Raw genomic sequence first — 14,302 nt, forward strand, 5'->3', positions numbered from 1 at the left:
CTATAATTCCTTGCCAGCTGTCACGTGCAACCCAATTTATATTTTCTTCCTAAACAAGATGAAATTTATACACTTTGATTATATTTTCCAATATTCTTTAATGTTGGATATTTAATTACTTAATATAAAACCTTATATCTGAATTTGTTATTTTCCCCAACTGTGTCAAATTCTTAGGAACGGTGTGCTTTTCCCAGGGTTAAGGATTAGATTAGGCCTTATATCTCTCTTAAGGTTTAGTGAACTCTGCAGTAACTTAATATCTTCTTTATGCTTAAGATATAGCCGAATGATTTATCTTCATATCGCATTGAAGTCTTTGCTCTCCCAGGATGGAAATGGCCTGATTAGCATTGTACATTAGGGACCGTCATACCATCTCTTCTTGTCTTTTAAAATGTATATGTGCATATTTTTCATCTCTATATTTTTGGATATTTTTCTATCCATCAAGTACAAAATTGGATGCCCTTCCCTGTAAGCAGCAAAATTCTGTGAAAATCCAATAGGAAACATATTTGATTCTAACTTTCTATTGGGCTTAATTACTAAAGCTCCTTATTACTTAAAATTCTGTTTCCAATTAATTTTTGTGACCCTCCCAACATAGTTGGCTCTGCTTGGAATGTTTTCAGATTGTACTACAAAATTTAAATATAAGAAATACAGTGAAACAAAATGAAGTGCTTAATAATAGTGTTGCATCATGCCACAAAAAATGATTCTTCTCACATTAGGACATGACTTTCAAGAGTAATAGACAAGCTACATAGTACATATTTGATTAAAATACATTTTTAATGTTCCTGATCACTATGCCTCTTAGTAACATGACCTGATATCATTTGGTTTGCTATCTTAAAATATATAAGTAAAACTCATCCAACTTTTCAATGACTATATATAGGTATATGCATATAGTCGGTCATCTAATAGGCTTGAATACAGGTAGTAATTTCAATAGTATTCATTAAACATACTATGACCAGTTCATAAATGTTTTTCCTCTTAGAATCTATATCCTGGTAAAGAGGCAGATAATCTATAAGTGAATGCATTTTGAACTGTGATTGTTTGATAATTATTAGAAGTTAGATAAAACAGGAAAAGAGAAGAAATTACTAGAAGCAGAAGCAATGTTTTGACACAGGAATCAAAATAATTGCCAGGTATCAGAGAACCAACCATGAAGCACACAGAATTGCGAGAAAGGATGCAGAGGATAAAGGTTCTAGGAAGAACATGTGCCTTTACCTTTAACCTTCTAGCAACCATAGCAACAAATACAACAGTTCAGTGAATTTGTTATGTTGGATACATTCGGATTGTTAGTCCATTACTATGGTAAAGCTTACTGCAAACTAGTTCTCATGTATTCCTCTCAATTCTAATCCCTTGTCTCTGCAGTTCTGTTCTCCTCCCCATTAGATGACCTTGAACCATGGCCATGGTTCTTTCATTCCTTTCTTCTCTTCACATACCCTGTGATCTACATACTTCTGAACTGAAGCTTTATCAAAGACTGTTGACTGTTGACTATCTGTGGCTTTGTTACGGAGTTTAGAGATTTGTTCCTCACCAATCTAAAATGCTGATGATAGAAATCTACCAGGAAATGATATGTGTGGTGAGTGAGTGACTGAGTGTGTGTGTGGGGAGGGGGCGTACATGTGTGTTGAGGGGGGACATTTGTGTATGCATGTGAATGGATAAACAATGATTAACCAAACTTTAGTCGACTTCCTTCTGAGTCTTTGCTCAATTTGTCTTCTTTATGTAGTATCAAAATCAGTGCTACCTTGACGCAGAGGTCATTAAAGAGAACAACACTTCCCCCATTGTTTTAGAGTGTTTTCCATGATTGCGATACCATGTCACATTTGGTCATAAACACTATGACCAAAAGCAACTTGGGCAAGTAAAGGGTTTAGTTTGCTTATGGTTACTTTCCATCATTAAAGGAAGTCAAGACAGGGACTCAAATTAGGCAGGGATCTGGAGCAGGAGCTACGCAGAGTCTGTGGAAGAGTGCTGCTTACTGGCTCATTCCCTCTAGCTTGCTCAGCCTGCTTTCTTAATGGATTTCAGCTCAGGAACTGAAGTGGAAGGCATGAAAAAATGCAGACTATTATTTTCCTCCTCATAGCTTGCTCAACTTCCTTTTTTATCAGAACTATGACCTCCCACCCCTGCCCAGGATTAGAAGTACCATCCACAGTGAGCTGGACCCTCCCACCACACATCAATCACTAATCAAGAAAATGCTTTCCCACATAAGAGTCTCATGAAGTTCCTTCTACTTCCATGACTTTAGCTTCTGTCATATTGGCAAAAACCTAACATTACACAAATTTTTTTAAATTAAGAGACAACTTAAGAATAATAGGATAACCCTTATGTACTTACAGATAGAGCTTTGTGCTCTGCTCAGTATCCCTCCTATGATTGCCCCATATAATAATTCCACATTATATCATTCAAATTAGCCACCTACGTGACTTTGGTGCAGAAGTTAACATACAGACTGTACTTCTGCGTTAGATCTATTCCTGATAGAATGCATAATATCTATCTTAAGCTTGAATGTCATCTCATGATAAAATGAGATATTTGATTAATTATCTAAATCAGGGAAGAAGTGAATAAGTCACAAATATTTATTCTACTCTAAATATTCTCAAGGGTAAATTCAATATTGTGTTTTATAAAATATTCAGCACCTTTCCTGCTTGTACAAAGCCTGTAATTGAATTATACAGCCTGACCCATTTAATATTGTCCTTAAAAACAATTAAGACAAGGTTGATTGTTTGCATAGAAGGACATATTGACTTGGACTTGTCTGCAAGAGACTGCAGGACCTTAAACCTTTCAGTTAAAACAGCAGATTTTAAGATGTATTCCATAATTACTATAACGTTGATTGTGCAATATATCAAAGCGTTCTAGAACTATGTCAGAAGGCTTAACAACTTGAATTTTTTCATATTATTTTGTTATTCATGATAATGGGAAAAATGCTATTTTTACTTAGTTATATTTAGCCAATACTCCATAAGCAAAATAATAAACAACTAAAATGCAAAAATAAAAGGCAAAGATTCAGGCTAACAATAGCCTGAACCCACTTGCTAGTCATGGCTTGTTTCCCATGGTCAGATCACAGAATCTCTGAAGTATAGTGTAGGTAAACCAATCCAGGAGGCATGCTAGAACACACATTGACTTTTGCCATCTGGGGACCTGAAAAATGGAGGCAGACTATGGTCTAATGCTCTAGACTGCCTTACTTCAGTCCAGTGCACTTTTATACAGTAATGTAACACAGAAAGCAATGACGCGAGGAAGGCTGTCTGAGTTCAGAAAAACATGTTAACAAGTGCCAGGAAGCACACACAAAATATCGAGAGAGCAGTCCTTACCCCCAGAACTTTCTCAGGACAGATCAATTTAAACACAATTGCCTTGCGTGTACTGTGGATTATATCTAGGAAAACACACAGGTAAGTCAGAAGGCCATATCCAGTTTCAGGGAACTCTGACCAGATTGGCTTCCATAGCTATGTTCTAACACTTGACAAGAAAAAAAAATTCTTATAAATTGAATGCAAATATTTGTCTCAGGAGGCATGAAAAATACGTCCAAGAACAATCCAGAGAACAAAATGCACCTGAGGTAAAAGGTGCTGTGTCTTTCTATCTGGTGCTTCTCTCACAGTTCTCCAAGACATTGTTTACCATGGGAAATTCCTTTCAACGTCCCAAACAAATAATACATTATAACCTTCCGGGACACGGTATTCTTGGGGGAAATACAAGCAAGCAAACAAACAAAATACAGTAGGTTGGCTTTACATCAAAACACCCCAAGAGAAGTAGCTGACGGCTTAGAAATTTCTTGAAAGTCAAATTCCATCATTAAACCATATGGCCGGGCAACCTTGAGCAGCCACAGCGCTGCAGGCTTGACTTACAGATGCTCGCACACAGTCTTTGGGGTAACTTACTGCGGCTCCAGTAGGGAGGCTGCTATTTTTAGTGGAGCAGATATTGAAGTCAGTGAGGGGGAACTGAGGGCAGTGATTGTACAAACTCATCTTCAGACAGTGTGAGTAACAAGTATATTATCCCCATGAAACCTCGTCAGAGAGGTTAGGGCATAAAAAACCATGGTAGCTAAACTCACCAAGAGAAGACTGCCAAACCAGGAGCACGTTAAAGCACACTGTATGTTGTCCCCAAATGGAATTTACAAATGGCCATTGCAAACAAATGACACTGTAATGAAAGCCATTCTGCCTTAACTCATAAGAAGGTCGGTAGAAATTTTGAAATGTAGTCTTGCAACGTGCTAGGGTACATGTTAAAAGGAAAGGGCTTTGAGATGATTATTATATGAAAATATAATAAATCTCGAGGCAAACTTGAATTCTTTGATGTGCTAATAACAGGAGAGTTTTCTGTTCCATAATAGATCATCTGTGTTCAGAAATGGCTGCTTTAGTAAATCCTTTCTGATTTCATGGCAAAATTGATTTTCATCAACAATAAAATCAACTAAAACCCTTCAAAGAGAAGTTGTTGCCTGGTGGGCATTGCTGAGGTAAACCCCAGCACCCTGGGCTCTGCTTAACATGAAAGGGGCTCATAGTTTCTCAGATCCTGAAGGGACAAAGCCATACTCATTGTCAATCATTTGCAGTTGGCTACATAGACACGTGTTTGAGTCCTTTAATATAGCTAACAGAATGTAACCCTGCAGGCTCAAGAACTCAGACACAGGAGTTTCCACCTTAGCCATGGCCAGATAAAGTGGGCAGAATCTCAACAGTATTTCTTTCTTAACTTTCCTTCTACAGGAAACCTTTGCTTGTTCATCAACCCTTCCAGCAGAGTTGTGGAATAGTCTTTATTGGCGTATATATCACTGGGCGTTGTGAAAGAGAGTGAGATATTATTAATTACAGATGGGTCAATTTTATTCTTTTTCTTCATTGCATTATTCTGTCTTGCTTATCCTAACTCTAAAGGGTTAAATGACAGCACGGCAGGTCTCATCTGAGCAGTAGAGCATAATGAATAGTTCACAACACTGAATTATGAGCACACATTTTATAAGGACAAAATGAAATATGTCTTTCAATGTTGAACCAATAGATTATTTCAAAATATGATACATTTAGACTCTAGTGATCAAGTAATTACAGGGATTAGGTTTTAGTTGAAGCTAAAATTTATCATCATATTTGAGAAATACGATTTTTATATTAGTGTCTTTTCATTTTATGTATGAGCAATTTGTCATTCGCTGCAGTGTACCATGACCTTAAAATGAAAAGGAAAAATACATAAATCTATCCAGGCTTAGTTTTCCTTTATAATCTTCTGACAGATTATGAGGTAGCACTTCTGTGAGTCAAAAGCATTTTACCTTAAAATACTAAATTCTTCTATTCTGGCTTTATCAACAGATGTAACTATTCTGTTTAATTATTATAAACATGACTCCATTGTCTAATTTTTCTGGAGAAGTATAAGCAAATATCTCCTCATGTCAGACATGGTACCCAAGACAGATCCAAGAAAGGATTCCACTCAAGCCTCAAGCAGTGAACCAGAGAGAGTTTGGGAGCCATGAAAAAAACCACAGCTGACTCAAGGCACAGATTACTTGAAAAGCTCACCCCAGCATGGGAGATGACTCTCTCAACAGCAGCCTTGGAACTGCCTGCCTGACCTCCAGGTGACCTTGGCCAGTCCAAGTCTCTTTTCCCCAGCATTGCTTACTGCTAGCATAAGGCCACCGAGAAGGATTGGGAGACTTTTCAGGTTCAGTTTTCTGAGACCTAGAAATTGTATCACATGTGTGTTATGACCTCCCTCCTCATCCAAAGAAGGAACATGTGTCTGTTTGCAGAATGTCACTACACAACCAAGAGCCTTTAGTATGTTTTCAGGGATTTATTATCTGTTGGTAAACCACTTGTCCTTTGCTGTTTGAACTCCAGTCTTATGTCCCAGTAGGAGAGAAATAAGAAAATCGCAGGCCCGAAAGTTTCTTTCATCTTACTGCAGTATGCTTTGATTTAGGAAACTATCTAGAAATATAAGCATGAAAAGAGGAACCCAGCAGTTTGTAAAGCAGAACAGTAATAATATGTATGGTTTCTTATGCCACCGATGCAAGATTTTGTCTATTATTTGTGCTTTGTTTTAGTAAAAGACAAAACAAAACAAAACAAAAAGAAAAATCAACCTACAATATGATCAAATATACCCTGGTACATCTTAAAATTCATTGTTAAACGTGAAACTCACCAAAGACCAAGTCCACGTTATTTGAGCCAATTTGAAGGAAGCTTTAATCAAATACTGACCAGGATGGTGGATTCTGGCCAGAACCATACTGGAGTTCTCAAAACATGGCAACACATCATATTTTGCAGAGGCTTTAAAATACAGGCCCCTATTCCTCAATGGCTCTGGTCAAAGGCAAGCATATAGGAGGTATTTTCAACCATACTTCCCACCTGCAACCAATCCTGGGCAAGTTTACATCCCCCTTATTTCCTGCCCATAGACCTTCCTCCGATATGTTATCACGTACATCTGGTACAACTGAGTCAAACATATTTGTTTCAGGGAGCAAAAACTTGTGGTTTGTTATTTCCCACAAATGACATCCTCCAGCACTGGAGGAAAGTATCTGTCCGCAGGCAAGGGGGACTTTAGGTTAACTCTGGCCCTCACAAAACATTATGAGCACTTTTGGAATTGGTTCAACATTCTTTGCTATTTCTTCTGGAGAAAACACATACACAGATAAAAAATAAAATCAATTAATGTTAGTGTATGTTTAAGTTGATTTTTAAAAATTAATTGCTATTTTAATTTACATGTTTCTGTAGTGCAATATGTAATACCTCAATATCTATATGCAGTTATAAAACTGAGGTAGTTAATTAGGGCATGTCAGGTTGATACTAAAATATTAAAATACATATGTTTATTGTCTCTCTTTCAGTACATAATCTATGATATAGTGTGTTTAAGAACAAATTTTACTGTTAGCAAAATTACCCCCTAGTAGCATGTTGAACAAACCCGGAGCATATATAGCTTCTCGAGTTCTATGGTATATTCTTTTACTAAGCTGCATGAATTTCTTTATTGTGATATGTGCAGCTGTGTTTTTGCTTGAACCCTTATATGATCATACAGCAATACACACCCAAATGATGACATCGTTCCTTGGGAATTGGGTATCAAAAGAATTTTTTTCTCCAATACCCACAGTACATTTTTAGTTAAATAGGATATCTATTTTTTTAATCTGCTGCATGACTTTAATATGGAACTAAATGGGGAGAGTCATGCACAACTTTCAATAATGGGACAGGGGAGACAAGTCAGTCAGTAAATTACTTACCATGGAATGAGGGCTCACAGACTGATTCTCTAAGCCCATGAAAACAAACAACAGCACTTGTAACATTCACCCTTTACCCCTGAGCTCTGAAGAGGTAAATCCTGGAGCTCACTGGCCAGCTAGCAGGGACTACTTGGCACGTTGCAAGCCACTGAGAAGTCTTGCCCCAATGACCAAGAAGAAGATGCCTGAGGAACACCATTTGAGTTTGTACCCTGGAATTCATAATATGCACACACAGCCAAAACTACATACATAAACATTACTTATTATTAGTGTATAATTAAAGGGTTTTTAAATTAACTACTGTTGCCATTATGTTTCTGTAGTGTAATATTTGATAGCTCAATATCTTTGTGCAACTATCAGTTATAAAACTGAGGTAGTCAATCTTCCTAGATAGGATGGCATTGTCTGGCATCAGTAGGAGGAGAAGCCCTTGGTCCTGTGAAGACTCACTTCCACAGTGTAGGGAATGCCAGGCTGTTGAGGTGGAAGTGGGTGGGTGAGAGGAGGAGTATCCTCAAAGAAGCAGGGAGAGGAGGGATGGTAGAGGGTGGGAAACTGGAAAAGGGAATAGCATTCGAAATGTAAATACATAAATATCCAATAAAAATGTTTTTTTTAAAAAAAACTTGGAATACTTATACATATTGAGGTGGCGGGTACAGGGCAATATTTTAAACATGTATGTTCATTTTCACTGATTCTGCTCTCTGTGTGCTAAACACTCTACAATTCTACTCTTCCAGTTCTTAATAAAACACCCTGTGAACTGCAGTCCCCACACTGGACTGCCAAACAGGAGTACTCAGTCTTTCATTTAGACAAATGTTATTTTTCCTCCTTCCTACCCTTCCTGACCATCCCCTTTTAAGTCTAGTAATCAATCTCTTAGTATATCTTGGGATTGAAAGTTTATCATTATTAGCAGATTTTCAGGAAGACACCGTTAAATGCTTTTCTTTTTCATAGTTGAAACTTGACCCTAGCCTAAACCAAACTCATTGAAGACAAATTGGGAAAACTGGTTCAAGCCAATGTGAGGCATGTACAGGTTCAATTGAAAGGATAATAGGTTCATAGTAAAACACCCAAGAGCAAAAACCCTGTGATCAACATAAGAGTTCATCTGTTCTGACTGAACCTCTGTGTGTCTTTAGTTGCAGTGATGTGTATCTGACTCACTATTCTGACCCCATCTTATTATTTTTATTCTTCACAAGTCATTCCCTGGTTGAATATTACTAATCCCATCAAGCATACATATTTGAGAATTATACTCCATAGCTGAATAGTGTTATCATGAAAGAATTAGACAGTGTCTCGGTAATTGGTAACATTGGTTAAAAAATTACAGAACTCCATTTACATGGGTTAATTAACTAGTCCATAGCGAGCCCAGGTAAAACCAGAGCAACAATCAGGTTCTTAATTGAATAAATGAGCAATGTCACCAAGCTTAATATTAATAGTTCTCTGTGAGTCTAGGTTAAAGAAGGAAGTCAGAAAGGCCAAAGAAAGTGAAGGAGAGGACATATATGGATATTTATGTATTTTGCTGCAAACACTGTAGGATTTGCACTTGCCTTTTATGGCTGGCCACGTTTTGTGCACTGGCAGGACTTCTGTTCACAAGGTCCTCCACGTAAATGGCACTGTCCAATGTGACCTTTCAGGAACCATAAGTACCCCAATTGCCAACAGAAGATACACACTTGATTTTCTGTTCTCATTAGGATTCCTTATGACCTTATGTACTTTAAAATTACTGTTCACTTTTCGTGCTCCCCCCTTGTACAAACATCACAAAAACTAGAGTGAAGATTATTTTTATTGCATCAATAATTATTTCCCTAGAATTTAATATCAAATCCCTTATCGTGGCAAAGCCACAGACACAATACTGGAAGAGTAGTGTAAAGTTTTGTTTGTATAAAATTTTATTGCATTAAAAGTTTAAAGAAAAATAAAAAAATTCAGGCCCTCACTAATTTTAACCTCAAAAAGTAAAGAAGATCAAAGGTAGTGTTTTTAAATTTGAAACAAAATGCTAAGTTACACCAAAAGCAGACAGAGTAACGTCCTCTGTGGAAAAAAATTGAGACAAGAAACTTAAAGGAATTTTAAGTTTTGTATAATATCAGTACATATACCTCACATATACATACAAAACATAAAGGTTTTGTTTCTTATACTATAAGCAGATGTGTCTCACACATCAAATAAACCATAAAGGTTATGTTTCTTATAAGCATGCACCTCATATACACACAAAACAGAAAGGTTGCATTTTCTATAGTATAAAAGCATGTTCCACACATATACACGCAAAACATAAAGGTTACATTTCTTATGTGATAAAAACACGTGCCTCACATGTACAGAGAAACATAAAGGTGCTTTTCAGTTTCATAAACTGGTACTCAAAATTCGTATTTCTCAAATGCCTGATAGATGCTCCACTCTTTGGTGACATTACCGATATCATGATTACTTTAATCAGGTTCATCAAAGTCTATAGTCTCTCCAACCAGCAAGGGAGATCAATGATGCCAAACCATGTGACTGACTGTACACTGAGCAGATTTATAATCCCTGAGACGAGGTAATAGTTCCATGATTCTAATCATATATATTTTATTCAATTTTCATGAAGATTATCTGTAATAATAATCTAAAGTAAAATTCAGAGAAACGTTTTCTTGTAACTGTTATTGTTTACCTCAAGGAAGATTTCCTAATGTGAGTAAGACACACCTGCATCTCACTAGGATCTAGCTTAAACATACCTTGAGACATAAAATTTGAAATTGGTCAACCAGTTCTTGCCCCACAACTCTAGTAGCTAGTGGGTAATTGGCATTTATCTGCTCTGTCACCATGTTATTACACAGACAGCACGTTCTATTTTCAATCTTAAATATAGAAAACATAAAGAGAGAATACAATCTCTCTGTGTGTGCATGTGTGTGTGTGTGTGTGTTTCTATATAATTGCCTGAGACAACTGCTTAACTGAGTAGATGCTTAATTACAAGGACTCCCAAAACATCGAGAGCTTTTTTATAATATTAGCTTATTTTACCTACTAGATTACCACCAAAGAATCAAAATTACAGGTGAGGAAATCTGGACTGTTCCCTGGTAACATTTCTGAAAACATGAAACCTAAAATAGATAGTTAAAATTAATTGAAATTCATTTAAATGTACTTTGTATCTAAGTTATTTAAAGTTCGTGGAAAACAGGAAATCAAATACCCTATTATTCCCTGTCATGATCTGGCTGCTATTAACTTAAAGTTTAGATGTTATTTATTTCTGAGAATACCACAGTACATCCTTTCTCCTGTTAATCACAATGTGTACCTTGGAAAGGGGGAGTTGGACACTTAGTTCTTGGGCTGGTGGAGCCCGTAACCTGTAACCAGAACTTGGCACCATGTGCACCTGATCCTTCACTTGCAAAGAAACTGGACATGCTTTTCCTGTCCACCCACGTTCTGTCAGCAGCTGGGCTCTGCAGGAAACCCTCTTGTTCCTAGAGTAAGAGTTGAGTCTTTAGGAAAAAACTTATTTTTCTCACTTCATCACTATAGAACTCCATAGATTAAAATATTGATCAAATATTGTAGAGTACATACAGTGAGGAATCATTACACATTGCTATAAATGTTGTTCAAATTGTAAAATGAAGCTGATAACCTTTTAAAAATCTCTCTCTCTCTCTCTCTCTCTCTCTCTCTCTCTCTCTCTCTCACACACACACACATATCACACGTGTGTCTGTCTGTCTGTCTGTCTGTCTGTCTGTCTGTGTGGAGGAAAGCCTGGTATCTTGCTTTCGACCATATTTTGAGACATGACCTCTCACTGAACCTAGAGCTTGTTGTTTGATGTAGACCAAGTATCTTTGAGGAGTCACCTCTCTCATGCAGTGCTGGGATGTTGGTTGTGTGCTGTGTTATGAAGCTCAGTTCTATGTCCTGGGAATCCAAACTCGGGTCCTTATGTCTATGCTGCAAGTGCTTTAACTATTGAGCTATCACACCAGCCTCAAATGTTTTCTTTTCATGATTTATTTTACTTTATCACCAGATCATTGCATCCATTCCATAACTGTGGGTAGTTTATCTTCCAGCCATTGAGACTGACTCTCTGAAGAACTCGAATGCTTGCAATGTTACTTTTATATCATTGCAATCATCATTACATCTTTTGTTTTAATCTCAAATAGTCTCTGATTCCCTCTCTGAAGGCCCCCAGTAAGTGCTTAACTGCTTTGTTACTGTTCTCTATGCTTACTTTAAAATCTACTTAATTTCAGTAGTGCACACAATAGACTTATTTCTATGTTTCTCCATTGGGTTCCCTGTGCTCTTCTGTATAGCAATAGTTCTTGTAGAGCAATGGTGAATCACTATGTGGCTACATCTCGACTTTCTTACACATTCTTCTTTAGAGAGCAATTTACATATTCCAGTGTGAGAATACATTTTCACAGTAGAGAATTTAAGAATTACTCAGTCAAAGTTAGGACATAAGGATATACATCTATATTCATATTATTATTTTTGATGAGTAAAATTTCTGATAATGTAGGAAGCACTTCCGAGGTATTGGTTGTATATTTTAAATCTGATCCGGGCATAACTTACTAGCATGCATTGTCTCTATAAAAATTAATAATTCCTATTTTATCTGTGAGTAATCATCTTTAAACAAAGGCTTGAGAGAATACTTTCTCAGCAATTCCCTGAGTAAGGAGACCCACGGCCTAGGATACAATCATGGTTTTGATTCTCTTGTTAGAAAGACTAGATTTGTTAGATAAATGAAGGCATCTTCATTAATTGAAGTAGAATGTCAAAATGATTTCTGAAGTGCCTGATACTTTCCTGTAATTAGAGGAAGAATTTTCAAATTCTTTAACCAAGAAGAAAAATATAACCTTTTCTAAAGAAGCACACTATAGAGTTGATAGTATGGAAAATTACATTTTTCTAGGGAGTATTTGCCAAAGAATGCTGATCAGATACAGCAAGGCCCCTGCCTCTAACCAGGGAAGTGAAGGAAGGGGGTGGAAACTTTCATCTCCTCTCTTGCATCCTAAGCTGAGTCAGGCTTCCTATATCTCAGCTCTGAACAGCTTAGTAATAGGAGGAGCATGTATGGCTGTTCCAACAATACTCTGCTTCTCTTCTCTCCCACTTGGGAATCGAGCTGTTTCCTCTGACCTGCTGTGGGATCCTCTGTTGGGATCCTAAGTTAAGTTTTTGTTACTAGGGGAAGTCGTGGAACTTGCTTCAGATGAGAATGTCTTTTATCTCTCACTCAAACTGATAATCTTCATAAGATGCTTATATACGCACGTGGAAATTCACTTAGGAACAGAAAATACAATACATCCATATAGAATTTCATCCATGTTGATATTATCCTTAAGGTCTGCATTTCATGTGGAAATCCTGTAGAAGGGTTTAAAACGAAACACCGCGACTCTGTTCACGTTCTGAACTCACTTTTGCTTTATCTTGGCAACTTAGGCGTCTGGTCTTCTATTTTATGCTGGGTTCTCTGGACCAAATGCTAATGAGCTACGTGGTTATTCGTGGATTCTCAGAGAAGTAATAGAGAGAACATTCTTATTCTATGACTTGTTGGATGGGAATTACAAATTAACTTCTAAACCTGCCCATGATTTCTTACAATACCATTGACACAAAAGTATTTTGGACTTTATAACTCACAATAGTTTAATTTATACAGAAAGAAATTATATGAAACAGTTACATCAAAGGATGCTAGATGAATAGAGAATGTCTTAAAATTGTTTGGAAAGTTAATGAAAAGCTCATTGCTTTCGCTCATAAGTCATTTTATGAGCATAGCCTTAGTATTTTATTGGCGCTACCACTTAATTTTTGGTTATAATCCTTTGCTAATTTAAGCATAGTCTCAGAATTATGATTACATGCTTAGTATGCAAAAGCTATAAATCATGAGAAGAACGGTTTCCATGATTAAGAAGATTATAAGATCATTTCTGATCAGTTAATTCTTCAAGGCCGATGTAAGTCAGTGGGGTAAGAATGTGATTTTTTTTCAGATCCAGTGGCTTAAATAACCAAACAACTGTGTATCAAAGGAAAAAAATTAAAGATTCAGGGAAAATATCTAAGGTTACACTGTCGTTCCTTCATTTCTCTTTTATCAAGATGGGCCTTTTACACACTAAGAATAGGATCTTGTGAATTATCCAATATACTGACAAATTTCCCCACTCTATCAAGTAGATTAGTTAAAAGTTGAGCACTAATTTTTAAGCAAGTTATTTGTATAATTTCCTAGTATACTTTTAGGAGTTTCTGGCACTATATATGCATCTACACAATTGGATATACTCTTACACAATAAAACACATTAATATAAATAAATAAATAAATAAATAAATAAATAAATAAAACAAGTAAACCTCCATAAGTGGATATAAATACAAGAAGATACCTCCCACTAGATAAGAATTAATAAAAGCATAGACAAAAAAATTAAGTAAAATCAATGAACTCTCTAATGGGAAAGAATTATCCTGGAACAAAAACCGGGCTTCAACACTCTGCCTAAAGAGCATATAGCTTCCTAGAAAAATTTACCAAAGTTTTAGACACATGCTCATGTTCCACAAAAACCTCAGATTTCAGAACAACATTAGTGATATAAGTACAGAATCCAAGACTACTTGTAGAGAAGCATATGTTTTTAGACCAAGCTATCTCATCAGTGACCTAGACGGAAATAAGGATGGAAAATTGGCAAGTCACTTATGCTCACGTGAGCCAGGAATATTTCATCTTACCTAACCAATGTATGTG

At 36.5% G+C, this 14,302-nt stretch overlaps 1 protein-coding gene across 7 annotated transcripts in view; it reads left to right on the forward strand.

The window, feature by feature from the left end:
• Positions 1-14,302, forward strand: part of Khdrbs2 (KH RNA binding domain containing, signal transduction associated 2) — a 506,659-nt gene that overhangs the window by 149,883 nt on the left and 342,474 nt on the right. The gene's annotated exons all lie outside the window — the stretch shown is intronic.

This window comes from Rattus norvegicus, chromosome 9 (genome assembly GCF_036323735.1).
Source record: "Rattus norvegicus strain BN/NHsdMcwi chromosome 9, GRCr8, whole genome shotgun sequence".
NCBI lineage: Eukaryota > Metazoa > Chordata > Mammalia > Rodentia > Muridae > Rattus > Rattus norvegicus.